At 39.2% G+C, this 13,823-nt stretch overlaps 1 protein-coding gene across 6 annotated transcripts in view; it reads left to right on the top strand.

The window, feature by feature from the left end:
* Positions 1-13,823, top strand: part of LOC129780633 (uncharacterized) — a 158,041-nt gene that overhangs the window by 31,759 nt on the left and 112,459 nt on the right. Inside the window, exon 1 of one of the 6 annotated variants that reach the window (XM_055789118.1) lies at positions 1,545-1,719. The exons of 4 other annotated variants lie outside the window; for them this stretch is intronic. The gene's annotated coding sequence lies outside the window, so the exon portion shown is untranslated. One more of the 6 variants, XM_055789117.1, reaches the window with a different exon arrangement.

The following is a 13,823-nucleotide window of genomic DNA, read 5'->3' as shown; positions in this document are numbered from 1 at the left end:
TGAGCCAACACATTGTAATTACCACGGCTGTGGTTCACTAATCCGGCTCGAAGGACCAAAAAATGGTGGATCACACCATTGAGGATAATGGCGGGTTCCTTCGGCTGAAGGAAGCCTGGATGATAGCTCAGGTTTATACACGAAATTACACGGAATATGGTACTTAAGGAAGACCATTGGATGTGGCTTGCACTGGAGAGTTAAAACACATTGGAACAATCTCTAAACACGGTATTTATTTTGGCGGTCTAACACGGTAAACGTTTGGATTTGGAATGAAAGGTATATTGGTAGGAATCTTCTTCATGCACGTATTTGTTTGTATGCGTTCGCGTCGGGCTACTGTGCTGGTTGCGGATGCGTCATACACCAAACACTGCATTTAGAATGAGAGGGATAGATTTGGATGGGAATAAGGATAGGGATCGGAAAGGGAAAAGACTTTGTTGGATAACTGCTCCTCTTTCGCGCTGTCGGTCGCGAACAACAGTCCTTTGACAAATTTGAAAAAAATATGATTTTTATTCTCGAAAATTATCATGAATCAATCAAGAAGTGAATGAGAAATATGCGCTCAAAATTGGACCACCGATTTTATGTTTGTCAATTTGTACTCCCAATATGTTCCCGACAGACGTAATCCTACGTCAATCGATCAGCAGAATGATAACATCAAAATGATGATCGAAATCTGAATACTCAATATCTTGTAATAGAGAAAGAATACCGCTTTAAAATTCTAACTAAACAACATCCCCATCAACCATGTGACATTTTTGTCCACCGATGGCAATATGGTCCTACTCAATTTCTCCTTCTCACTTTGACATGCAAAACCTTGAGCACCCACCTTGCTATTCGTTCCAGAATGGCGAACAACTTTCCACTAAACAACACACCGCCCCCTATCCGTCCAGTGGTTCGAATATGCTGTTGCAAGCTCATAAACTGCAGTTTTCTGTTATCCTTCAGATGTGTGCTTATCCGCCCTTTATACATTTTGTTGATTTCCATATTTCTCCCAAATCGTACCAGTTTATTCCGCCCAAATCCGTTCCGTTATGTATATAGGTAAGGGTCACGGTAGCGATTTCAGTACATTTCCTGCTCTTCAGTTGCATAATCGAGGGCAAACCTTGTTTTTGTTGCTATTGGCAATGGTAGCGGTGCCCCGAGGCAAGAGCGCTCCCAAAGGACTAAACGAATTTTCATTGAGGTGGGGCGTTGTTCGTGTATTGACCGCGTTTCTACGACCACCTCCGCCAACCCTGCCCGACCCTGCCTCGTTCGTCTGCGTCGTCGTCCTTGCTAACATTACGTACGTTCGTTTTGTCAGACGATGCCGCCAGTAGGAAAGGAGACTTTTCCGGGTTTCCTGGCTCCATTCAACCCGCTTCCTAGAAGCATGTCCATAATGGCGTTCCCCTTTTGGAAGTGGAAATGGCGCCAGGCGCATGTGCGAGATTTTGATTGAAGAAAAAAAAGTCATTCTATCGAGTGCTTGGAACTTTTATGTAACCCTCCAGTTCAGTCAGGCTGCTAACCGCCGTTTGTTTGGACGGGGCTCAGGGCTTAGTCCCCGCGCGTTGAACTGGGTCGTGTTGCATCGGCGGCACTTATGAATGGAACAAATTGTGCGCTTCATGTACGAATCGCGAGTGTTTGTCTTACGGTTATTTATGAGTGGAACAAAGGATACGAGGCAGCTTATTTCATTACGTAAGATAGATTTTTCGCCTGCGTGCGTGTTGTTGGCGGGATCGTTACCCGGAATGATTAGTTTCGACGCCTTGTGGCTTTGCGATAGCCGAGAATTGATGACGGACATTGATATCTTTATTTTTGTTTCATTATGATTGGACGATGTTGAGCGTTAGCTGTTAGGCACGGTTGCACAATGTGCATCGCCGATTCCATATTTCATATCAAGACTTGAAACATACCTGTATTTTATCTCCATTCAAGTGTATGAAATCATGCAGCAGAAAGTGCAATTCCTGTGAACATTCGCAGAAACAAGATGCATTGAGACTTATTTGAGTAGTGTAGGAGATTACCGATGAGACGTGGAATGATGAGTATAACTCTCTACTGATTTAATCATAGATCTGTCATCGCTGGAGCTGCACTTCCAACAGGTGATGCTACATGTGAGATCAGCATATGGAATGAAAAGATGAAATTGATGTGAACCTGTTGTATACACAGTATTATTATTATTCGTTCGGAGGGTAAATCTTGCGACCATTTGCAAATTGATATTTATTTTTTTTGTTAGAATGCTAGTCAAAGTTAATTCATGTTATGGAAAAATTGGTGTGTCTGCATAACATTTTTTTTTCATTTTATCGGCTGTTATCGGATTCATATTGCTGAAAAAGATAGTAACATCTGTGGTTCATGTGTTGAAAGTGAAGTGATATGGGATTTTATTTCCGTTTGTTTTGTCGCTTGATTTGGGACCATTTTTTAACGTTTTTGTACGTTTTGTGGAATCTTTGGTACGGAAATTGCTTGATGATTTGGTTACAAAAATCGAACGACATTTGCTTATTTGTAACAATGATTTGCTCAAATGCTTTAGCTCTTTTCTGTCTCCCACATTTTGTGCTGGTGTGGTGGTGGATGAAGAAAGAATAAGTATATTCAACGCAGGGTATACAAATAGAAGGCAAAAAATAAGCATTTATTTCGTCGTGACTGACAGATGGTTTTGCTTTAAAAAATCCCTATACAGTAACGTTCGCAGCTCGAATGGATTCATTTGGTCGTATCGTTGTACAGTTATTACATACATTTTTCCGTTACATTCGAAATCCCCCGGTAACATATACGTTTGTGTTATTGTTTCATAAAAAAAATTAAATATATATATATATATATATATATATATATATATATATATATATATATATATATATATATATATATATATATATATATATATATATATATATTTAATTTTTTATATATATATATATATATATATATAAAACAAGGAAATCGGGGTTTTCGATTTTTTTTAAACAACATGTCTCAAAATGGCATGAAACGTCAAAATCTAGTGTCATCTCGAAATTCTTTTTGTCACAAATCGGCACTCTGGGATTTTTTTTTCGGAATACGAAACAAAAAGTATGTTTTAGGGGGTTGTGTCACATTTACCCAAAACCCACTCACCAGTTACCTGAAAGACATTCACCCGAATTCCACTCACCCGAATGTAACTAATACCCGAAAGCGACAGCTACCCGAATGTAACATCTAACCGCATTGACACTTACCCGAATGCGACATTTACCCGAATATAACATTTACCCGAATGCGACAGTTACCCTTATGTAACAATTACCCGAATGTAACATCTACCCGAAGGCGACACTTACCCAAAAGAGGGATATATTCAAATAATACACAAATTTTACTATATTTGTATTTGTATTTGTATATTTAATTCTGATCAGTGTTATATAAAGATTTTTTTTTTTTGTAATGTCAATTTATTGTCAATTTATTTACAAGTATTCCATTTTTTTAATTTTCACCATTTAATTCATTTTGGAGAGCTGATAAATCTATTGCGCCCTCAGTGTCGTTTATAATTCTAATATAAGTAACCAGTAATTTCAAAACATTGATTCTCTGTGTTGTTTGCATGTGATTAAGAACAGGTCTCAAGAATTCATTAAACTCCAGCGTTCGCCAACCATTGGATATTTCACATGTTTTTTGCTGCATCAGTGTCCACGCCGCTGCTACTCGTTGACATTCGCTGAACTTGTGCTGCAGTGTTTCTGTTGTTCCGTTGCAATGTGTACAGATTCCATCGTCCGCCCGTCTTATAATATATGAAAGTCGTCGATGTGGTGTTTTCTCATTCACGAACATGAATAACTCTCCGCGCTGTGTTGACGTTAGTGCACACGAGGATATATTTCTCCATATTTTTCGCCAGTTCGCAGATGGCGAATTCGCCGCCACTTTTGGTGGATCTGTTGCCTCGATAGCAAGCCGATGAATTTGATCGGAGGATGGGTTTCGAACTAAATGAGCGGGAAGTGTAGGAATCAATTGCGAAATAATCCTCAGGCAAGGAAGCTCTGTTGGTGGAATTTGTATGTTCGGAAAAAGATATGATTTGTAGAAGGGAATGACTTCGATCTCCTTGAGATGACGACTAATCAATAACGCTTTACACTTTAACGCCGGTAGTTGCAATCTTAATCCTCCATTCTCACGATTACGGGCAAGTTGCTGCATGGGAATACGCTCTGGAATTCTATTCCATATGAACGTACCCATTTTTGATGTGATTCTTGCTATATGTACTCCATTTGGCGATAAAATGGACGAAAGATACCAGATTTTGGAAGTGATGAATGTGTTGAGAAGTGTTGCTTTCTGATGCAAGGTTAGTGAGCGCATTGAATGGAGCCATATTTGTTGTGAAAATTTGCTCACTACTTCATCCCAGTTGACTGTTATCATGCGACGAATAGAATTCGCATAGGTAATACCTAAAATCTTTAATGTATCTACCGTTTGCAACCATGGGATTGTCATTGCATTTCGTACCATGACACCTATATCAATGGCTTTTGTTTTCGCCCAATTCAGTCTTGCGCCGGAGACTTGTTCATATTGCATGAACAGTTCTCTTATACGTTCGATTTTGCTCATTGATGTTGCGATGAGACTGATATCATCAGCATAAGCGACAACGATGTCATTCTCGCACACCCGTTCTAGTTTAGTCACCAACGGGTGTAAATAGAGTACGAATAGGTGCATGGATAGCGGGTCTCCTTGCCGAACCGATCGCTGGATAGGAAAAGCTTCAGATAGGTGTCCGTTTATCAACAAACGCGATGATGCCAAACAACCAATACGAGAGAGCAAGTTGACCAGCCTCGGGTTGAAGCCGAGCGAGCACATGGTGTGATAGAGAAATTGTCGATCCACACGATCGAATGCGTGGTCGAGATCGAAGGAAATGAGTTTACCTTGCTGTTTGTTTACTTTCATTCGAGCTATACGGTCTTTCAACGCAAGCACTGCTTGGAAGATATTCCGATTTGCGTTTGCACATTTTTAGCTCTCACTGAGAACTCCGTTGTCACTCATCACTCTTTCTATCCGAGCTTTTAGAATACGAGAAAGAATTTTGTAGTCGTAATTCAGCAGCGAAATCGGTCTGTATGATCGAACTGACTCGTCTGCATGTTTTTTCTTAACCAGCACAATTACACCGTCGACGAATTCGGAGGGGAAATTTCCAGCGAGCGCCTCGTTCAGAATCAGATTCATCTCTTTATGGATCACATCGAAAGTGCGAAGGTAAAACTCCTTTGGTAATCCGTCCGGACCAGGAGATTTTTTCGACGCGCTTGTTCTGATTGCCGTAAATATTTCGGTTGTGTTAATTTCATCCATGACGATCCCATTCGCTTCGTCATATTCTGGAATGATTCGCTCGCATTCAAACGTATCGTTCTCCATGACATCGCTCTCGGCATACAAATGCTCAAAGTATCGAATCAGATGGGTCCGTATTTCTTCGGAATTATGTATGAGTTCGTTTCTCTCGTCACGTAGCTTGGTGATCGCAGTTTTTCTTCTTCTTCTTTCTCCTAATTGGAATGTGGTTATCGGCTCTCCGGCGATGTGAGTCTCGTTTATTCGCAAAAACATTTGTGTAAATCTACGTTGGTGTGCAAGCATCTCTTTTTTAATTCGGTTGATAGTCATTAGCATGTCAGGGTTTTGCCAGTAGCCATCGTAGGCTTGTCGTAGCAAGTTGTAGCAACGTTGCTGTTCTTGATGAAAACAGTCGTATGCCTGTTTGGACTTCCACCGAAAAAATGTTGCGATCTTCGTTTTAGCATATGAAAGCCACCACTGCATCCATGAGGTGTAGTGTCTTCTTTGAAAAGTCCAATACTGCCATTTTATGCTAAATTCAGCAATGTTCTCGTCTGTAAGTAAATGCGGACGAAGATACCAGTATCCTCGACCATGTTCTTCGCCAAGATGAGGCAAGCATAACCGCACCAATAGAGCTTTATGGTCACTGAAGGAACAAACATGTGTTTCTGCGGATCTTAGCATTTCTCGTAGTACCCGGCTAACGTATACACGATCTAATCTAGATGACGAATTGTGAGTAAGATATGTATACCCGGGAGTGTTCGGATGCAGGTTCTCCCATGCATCATGTAGTTGTAGTTGTTGTACCGTTGCTCGGAGAGCCGGACTCGCATTTTGACCAGTAGTATCACATGGTCGTAAGACACAATTGAAATCACCAGCCAGTATGATGTGTTCGGTGTGATGACGAAGATGGTATGCGACGGCATTATTGTAGAAATACTCTCTGTCCGAGCGCAGGGCGGTGCCTGATGGGGCATATATGTTACAGAGAGTAGTATTATGAACTCTCAATGTGATTATTCGTCCATCAAGGCTCTTCTCTACGTGAGAGAAAACGATATGGTCCTTGAGAGCAATCGCTGTACCTCTTCTAGTTTGATCTACATTGCATATGATATTGTAGCCGGGTAGACTTAGATTCTCGTTTTCTACCTCTTGCAGAAAAACGATATTTAAATCGAGCATTCGAACGAAGTTTTTGAGAGCATCCAACTTCGTCGCGTTCGTGATGGTGTTAATGTTTATTGTGGCAAGGTTATAGTTCGTGTACTGAGTCATGATTTACTTTCTCCAAGATGCGAGTCATCGCTATCGTCTTGACGCATTTTTTTGCCCTGCTGGCGTTCTCTCATTTTTCCGCTTCTCAAAGAGGTCGACGACCCATCGGTATCGTGTTCTTCAGCACTCTCTGTTGTTGTTGCTATTTTACGAGACTTGTCAACACTAGAGAGTTGTCTCGGGGCATTCACCCCTTCATCTCGTTTTGAAGCGTCTGCTGAAGGTGGTGGCGGTATTGGTGGACTTTGTACCCTATGTACGTCAGCTATTATTCTGCTGTTCTGCTGTTCCGCTGGTTTTGATGTGGAGATATTTATTTGTTTTGTTGCCGCTTGTTTTGAGCTCACAGATGCTTTGTGAGTCATTATTTTCGGCCGTGAAACGTTCTGTTTTGCTGCGCTTCGAGCTACACTCGCGTACGAATGTTGATCCGCCGACAATTTTTGTACTAACAACTTCTTATTCCCTATGCACGTAATACCATTGTGTATATATTCCCCACAGTGTCGACAGGTTTGCTTCTGTCCATGGTATGCTACTATCGTCGCTTCTCCATCAATGGAGATGAGAGATGGGATATTTTTTTTAATTATCATTTTCGCGACTCGCACTCCTGACGGTAATCCAGCTAACGGATAACGACTGTCCCACAGTTCTTCATGGATAGAAACGACCTCACCAAAGTCGTTTAAGAAATCGATTATGTGTTTATCAGTGACGTCTATTGAAAGGTCGAACAACTTTACCTCCACTGTACCATCGACCATCGTGATTCGTAGACTATATTGCTGATCATCTACAGATATCACGTGCTTATTATCATGTTCTTCTACAACTTTCAGTGCTATTGAGAGGTCGATAGTCGTGACAAAAACACATCCGTTGTGTTTGCTACAATGGACCCTTTCCAATTCTTCAGGCTTTAAGCCCAATTTGTTCTTGATGAATCCGTGTACGTCGACGAAAGATGGTTTCTTTGGGATGGCCGCATAATCAATGCGAAATGTATTTTTACGACGAAACATCGCACTTTGCTTCTCATCCACCGCAAGCAAGACGCGAACGACTGTATATCGCGATATCCAAACTCAAATACGAGGAAAAAAAACTAGAATAGCCCGTGAACGACTTCCGAAAACATGCGCTAAAGAAAATCCGTCTGCACGGCTCGGAAGATGAGCACTAACTATGATCATATTAGTCTCATACTTTCATTTCCATTCAAAAAGTATTTTTCGTGGTAAGTACAATTCGAGAAATACTGGCTTTGAATAAAATCCTTTTCAAAATAATGAAAAGTGAAAGAATGCAGTTTTATAACGTATTATTAAGTCCATCCATTCTTATGGATGACGCAGCCCGTTTACGAGCGTCGTACGCCATACGTTTATCTGGTGCATCACGTTTGCAACCAGGCAATCAAAATGCATGACATGCATAATAAACCGGGCAAACGTAATGCACCAGGTAAACGTATGCGGTCTAAAAGGTCTGACTAAAGGATCGTCTCCTATGTTTCAAAAAACCGGGCAATCGGTGGAACACAGGTTTGCTTGCGAGAGGCCGCCGCTTCCGAAGGTGGGTTTCATTTTCATCAAAAAAAATTATGTTAAAGTTACCTGTTTAATTTTCGGAATATTTCATAACCCATGCTCATTTCTGAATGATCTCTTGGTCTTAAAGAGCAATACGGAAAGGAAAGAAGACAGCATGTCAATTGTGCCTACACTAATTTCTAAAAATAACACAGCGAAGTCTTCAACATTTTTTTTCGAATTTCCTCGTTACAATTTCTCAGTTTACTTCGTAACTTCCTAACAGCAGATTCGACAAAACTCATAAACTGATTTGTCGGAATTTTTCCTTCTTCATTCGGGTAAACATCCCATTCGGGTAAACGTTGCATTCGAGTAAATGTTCATTCGGGTAAATGTCCATTCGGGTATATGTTGCATTCGGGTATTTGTTACATTCGGATATGCGTTACATTCGGGTAAATGGGCTTCGAGTGTTTCGGGTGAATGGGACACAACCGGTTTAGGGTGACAATAAAAATAGTTATCTCGATTTTTCATTCGGAACATGCTACGAAATGTTGATTTGCACGATAATATACTCTATGCAAAATATTAGCTCATTCGGACTTTATTTACTGGTGACACAGACGTTAAAATTTGAGTTTTTTGAAAACCGAAAAATCACCGGAAATCAAGGTTGTTTAAAAAAATGGTACCAAATGTCTTAAAATTACATGACACGTCAAGATTTACAGTTACCTCAAATAATTTTTTTTAATCAAAAATCGAATTTTAAGGCGGAAAAACGACTTAGTGCCAAAAAAACATTTATTATTTCGACAAAAAAAAAATTTCGAGATAACTGGGAATCTCGATGGGTAATGCAATTTTAAGACATTTGGCATCAATTTTTTTTTGAAAACCTCGATTTTCGGTGAATTTTCGTTTTTCAAAAAAAACTTAAATTTTAACGTTTGTGTGACACCAGTAAATGAAATCCGAATATATTTTAATATTTTGCATACGGTATATTATCGTGCAAATAACAATTCGGTGCAAATTCCGAATGAAAAATCGAAATAACTATTTTTATTGTCACCCAAAACCATACTTTTCGTTTCGTATACCAAAAAAAACTAAGTCCCAGAGTGTCGATTTTTCAAAAAAAAAATTGTTTTTCGAGATGGCACTAGATCTCGTCGTGTCATGCAATTTTAAGACATTTGGCAAAAACTTCTATCACCGAAAAAGTATAACTTTCATAAAATTTTTCTGTTAAAATATTCAAGAATCGGCTAGTAGGAGCACTGTAGTAAAATAATCAATGCGTTTCGATTCTAACTGAACAACATTCTAACATTCACAGGTTTATTCACAGGGCAAAATATCACCTGGCGATCGGTCTCGATCTGCTTCGCCGAATTATTTTCAAATCCGTTTTTAGACATTGTAATAGTTATCCATAGTACCAGAAATATTTGAGGAACTGATTTTACGGAAAGGCGTCGGGCACAAATTACGTAACGCGATAAGGGGGGGGAGGGCGGTCGAGGTTGCGTTACTTTCTGTGTATTAGAGATAGGAAATTGCGTTACGTAGAGGGGAAGGTGGTCCAAAATCCGGATTTTTAGCGTTACGTAATTTGTGCACGACGCCACTTTTGTACACCTCGGTTTTTTTCTTAACGGATATGGCTATCAAATAGGTGTTTCCACGATTCAGTGGATAAACTACTGAAACCTTTTCGAAAATGTTTTCATGGAAATAGTGATACACCGTAGTATGAAACTAGTAATTCTAGTTTCTGGTAACAATGAGAACATAAAAAATCTCAGGATTAAATTCAAGCGCTGGAAAAATGCTGCTTTTGATAGTTCCCCAGAAAATCCGGTACATCTGGTGTCTGCAAGTCAATTAGCTAAAAGTCAGGAACAGGCTTATAAAGCTTGATAAATTTCACCGTAAAATACGATAAGTTCAGATCTGAATAAGTATTCTTTTCGAAGAAGTGATTGTCGTTTGAACAATGACTAAATTTTACTATTCTTTTTGTCTATTTTATGGTTGTTGTAAGGTATGTATCCTCATAATGAATGAGATAAAGTTATCATGTTCTGTTCGAACAATAAAAATAACGCATGATTTTGAATGACCGATAAATTCGATAAATTATCGTCTCGGTGGGTCTGAGTTTACGAAAATCTTAAGCAATAGCGTTTTTGATTATTTTTTTTCTTGTTTTTTTAATCTCCTTTAACCCACGATACCGAGTCTCACTCGTGATGAGTCGATTAGGCCCGGAACTATAGCATCGAGCCTCATTAGAATGATCAAATCGGGGATTTAAGGGGTTGAACATACAGATAATAATAAAGTAGTAAACTCATTTTCATATGTCCAATCGTGTTTGATGCTTTCTATTGATGAATATTGCATATAGTAAAAATATGCTGGGTAACCAATTGCTTTCCGGGACCCTTGTTATATTGGGATCTCGAATAAGTCTCCGTTTCTTATGAAAATTAATACATAATAAAAACAAGTTAAGGTGCGACCGTATAGTTGATGTAGGATTATCACTTGCAGTAACGGTCTTGCCGATTCTGACATTATCCTTCCCGTGGCGATCTGTTTCATATTCAGTAACGGTTTCGTCACGCTACATGATTTTGCAGTCCTTATTAGAGAAGCACCTAGCGATCTCCACAAACGTAAGTAAAGGCTTGCTTGTATTATTAGTGACGGTTCGTCATGGTATCTCTTTTCCTGGTACGTGTCAGGAAAACGTCTTGCGGTCTGCCCAAATGTATGGCAAATTAGAAAGATCCATTTCAACACTATATCAATAAGTTGACTATTGAAAAGTTTATAATGTTCTATTTGTATTAGCTTGTTAGTATTGTTTATATTAGCTTGTTAGGGAGTGTCTAGATCGATTTGTGCAAAAATCTCGTAAATCTCTAGGTTTTTCAATTTGTGTTTCCAATATATGCCCGAAGGACGTAATGCTACGTCAAAAGGTAGAGAACTGTAATGAATATTTTGTTGCATTTTAGATCGCCTGATCCGATGTTCCTAAAATATGAAAATTTAATTGAAGCTACAATTCTCCGTCGTATGAAACTTTCTGGCCATGAAATACCACAACTTTGTTTGCCTTCGGTAATATATTCCAACCCATCCTCGACAGTCGCCCGAAACTTCCTCCTCCTAGGTCATGCAATCGTTGTTCCCTTGTTTTATATTTTGTGATTCAGTTGTTATGTTCGTGACACCCTACACCTGAAACAAAACGACGAAGAGATTCCAGTGACTCAATCTGATTGATCGCCTAGCCAACCGGAGTTAATTGAATTTTGTCTTTTCGGCGTCGGTAGAAATTTTGTCGACCCCGGCGCAGTGCTATTGTTTGATTTATTTCGGCAAAAGTATTAGGTATATACAGTGACTCAAACCCGTAATTGTACTCCACCATTTAGATCTCTTTTCCCTTCTTTTGGAAGTCGAAAACAAGCTTTCGGAACATTCTATTTACATAATTTACAAGTATATTTAGTATAATTTATATTACAAGTCATAATGTCATATGAGAGTTAAAAGGTTTGCTATATGTTCTCAGAATAATGGTTTTTATTGCTCTAAAAATGGCGAATGTATGTGCTAACGTATGAAAATTGACTCAAACTCGTAATCATACGTTGGTTGAAATCTCTACTCAATTTCGAAGGCGTTGGCCAATTTCCGAATTCCATCATTAATATGGTATGCCTTGTTCATTACAACTATCTTTAGCTGTTTTTGGTCCTATCTACGAGTTTTTTGGTCGAGTTTTTTGAATTCGGAAGGAATATTTATCAATTTTTTCATCAAGTGGTTTTCAAAATCGTTATTTTTAGAAATTTTATGGTTTCTAAATTTCCTACACAGATGACTTCCTCAGTTTTTACTGGGATTGATATCGGAAGATTGTGGAGGAATATCAATAACTTTTGAGTAATTGTAATGTTACCATGTGCGAACTTTATATCTATTGAGCCCTGGATCATTTTTTGGCAAAACTCGAACCCTCGATTCCATCACATTTTGTTCACACTTTGCTTCATTTTTTCCTTCAGGATGTTCGAGTAAACATTCTGATCCAATTCTATTTAGAATGTTCCGAAAGCTTGTTCCAAAAAAAGGGAAAAGAGATCTGCATGGTGGGGTACGATTACGGGTTTGAGTCACTGTATACTATGGCACACGTTGCACGATTTCCTGCACTGTCCTTGCATGTCGCTTTTTTATTGTGTGCCGCCTGCGGTTCACCTTTTGTTCCGTTTCGTCACCTTGACGCTGGTGAAAACCAATATTTTTGACATATCCGTTTTTTTTTTTTGTTTGCTTCTCGAAGAGTCCAATTTATGTTCGCCATCGGCCTAGCAGCAATGAAATTGTTTTTTTTTTATTGGGCAGTTCAGTTTGTGATTTTTGTTTGAACACTTCGTTTGTACCAGCACGCGCCTGGGCATCATCACCCACGTACGCGTCGTGTTTGTCACGGTGTAATAGTTTTTACAAGCGAGAACCGACAGTGGCCAGCGGAAACCAGCCTACCGTATCAATAGCCAAGGTCGGAAGCAATTTGTTAGGTTATTAACAGTTTGCTATCACCGCTCCTCGCCAAGGGCTGCAGTAGCAACACGAATGTTTATTATTTCTCTCTCATTGGCCTTCTCGTAGCGCAATACACATTACACTCAATGTCTAGTCGCCAATGCTACCTGCTATAGAAAGGTATTGTGGATTAAATGATGAACTTCGAAACGTTCACTTATTCATTATTTTACTGAATTCGCATATAGAGAATCAGTTTGATTAAAATCATAGAATTTTGAAAATTCGAACGAATTTTCTCTGATTTTACTTGAAAATGAAAATGGGCATAATTTAAAATCATATAAAAATGCGGAAAACTTGATGGGAAGGAAATCGTGCAATTTCGCTGGGTCATATTATTCATGATGTTCAACTATGTTTTATTACAAATTTCAATCTACCCGAGTCATGTAAACTGAACCTTACCGTGCTGAGACTGTACCATTTCCAAAAATTAAATTTTTTGGCGATAAGTCACATATCATGCATCAGAGGAGGTCTCATCTATGTGAGCTAGTTGATCCCATGCTTACTCGTAGCCTGTCTGGAGAGATAGGAATAGGAGTGAATGGATAAGGGGCTTCGTGGTCAAAATGTGGTTTGTGCTACCCATCATCTTCCCATTAACAACAGTCAATGCACCGAATTTGTGCTGCAAATCTTCATAAACATCGCCACGTCCCATTGATAACTCCCTATGACCATATATTCATTAATAAAATGCGTGATGGTGCATAAAATTTTGCTCTAACATGCCGCAAAAGACAACACCCCGCAGAATAAATTGTGGAAACTGGAAAAAGCTGCGTGACACACATCCGGTCCCCACTGGTAACCACTGGTAACGACTATCCAATTTACGATAATTAATACACTCGCGTGGCAACTTACGTTTTCCTATCATTGTTGGGTACAAATGCTTCGGAAGAACTTTCCCGAATATGTACCAGCAGAAGAAAA

This window comes from Toxorhynchites rutilus, chromosome 3, assembly GCF_029784135.1.
Source record: "Toxorhynchites rutilus septentrionalis strain SRP chromosome 3, ASM2978413v1, whole genome shotgun sequence".
NCBI classification, from domain to species: Eukaryota; Metazoa; Arthropoda; class Insecta; order Diptera; family Culicidae; genus Toxorhynchites; species Toxorhynchites rutilus.
Note: the sequence above shows the minus strand (reverse complement) of the source record. Positions and strands in the feature narration are given on the sequence as shown.